Genomic DNA, 1,205 nt, shown 5'->3' on the forward strand with positions numbered 1-1,205 from the left:
TCACATCATAGATGAAGATGTTGAACAATATGGGTCCAAGGACAGAGCCTTGGGGGACCCCACTGGTCACTGGGCACCATGACATCATGATGCGGTATTGAACAGCATCGTATGCAGCAGATAGGTCAACAAACACTGTTGAAAACCATCTTTGATATGCTGTGTGAGGCTTGGCCTGCATAGGATCAACCTGGTCTAAAAATTCTGAGTTATCAGGGAAGAAACAGCTATTTTATCATCTGAGAATTAAAGAAAAGAAAATGGGTCCATTACTTGAATCCATTACTTGTTGAAACTGTTAAAGTTCTGGGGAGGACTGGAGAGCTTGTTTTTACCACTGAATTCAGACTCCCACTCACTCTCTGTTATTTCCCAGGTGGAGTTGCTCTTACCGAACTGAGTCAGCACAGCAGCTTTATACAGGTTTCTAATATCTGCTAACAGTTCATAATACCTGTCAAAAAGATCCCAGATAACCTGTTTGCTAGTCATAAAGGGAGTGTATTCCTCCCCCTTTTATGTACTGGTTTATTTGTACATAAACCAAATATTTATGGTTTATAATACTGGTTGGGGGTTGGATGTCTTTCTTATAAAAAAAAATCTTTTGGGATTGATTATTTCAGTGGGGGCCAATGCTTTTGGCTGATATGCCAGAAATTAAGCCCTGTATCATCCCTGACTGCCACACCAATCCTCTTCCCCTGTCCAATTTGCTGCTCTGCTTGCTTCTCTCTGCTCTGGGATCCCTCCTTCATCTCTAGCTGTGCTCCCTCCCTCATCTGTTACATGCCACACACAGGGGCTGCCAGTGCCACTTGTGGCAAGCATGCTGCAGGTTGGACACCCTTGGGTTATTTCAGGCTAAATCCAAACCTGGAATGCAATGCTGCATGAGGTACCAGCAAGGAACAAAACAACCAGCCTGTTGAGCAGGGAACTGTGTAAAGTCAGTAAGCAGGATGCAGCTTCCTAGAACTAGCCAATAAAAAGTGATGAGGATAACAGTGTGTGTCTTAAATTCAGTCCCTTATTCTGGGTGGCAAGTCGGTGCTTCTGTCTATCTGGTTTCACAGCCTGGAGCCCTCTTCTGAAGATGCTTCTAGTTTTTAAAAATGACCAGAAATTACTCTTTAGTTTTAAATGCACTGCAGGAGGATGTGCAGCAGCTCACTGTTATACAGTCCATTGGTAACAAAAACACT

The sequence above is a fragment of the Gavialis gangeticus genome, unplaced genomic scaffold (assembly GCF_001723915.1).
Source record: "Gavialis gangeticus isolate Ggan-Ray unplaced genomic scaffold, GavGan_comp1, whole genome shotgun sequence".
NCBI lineage: Eukaryota > Metazoa > Chordata > Crocodylia > Gavialidae > Gavialis > Gavialis gangeticus.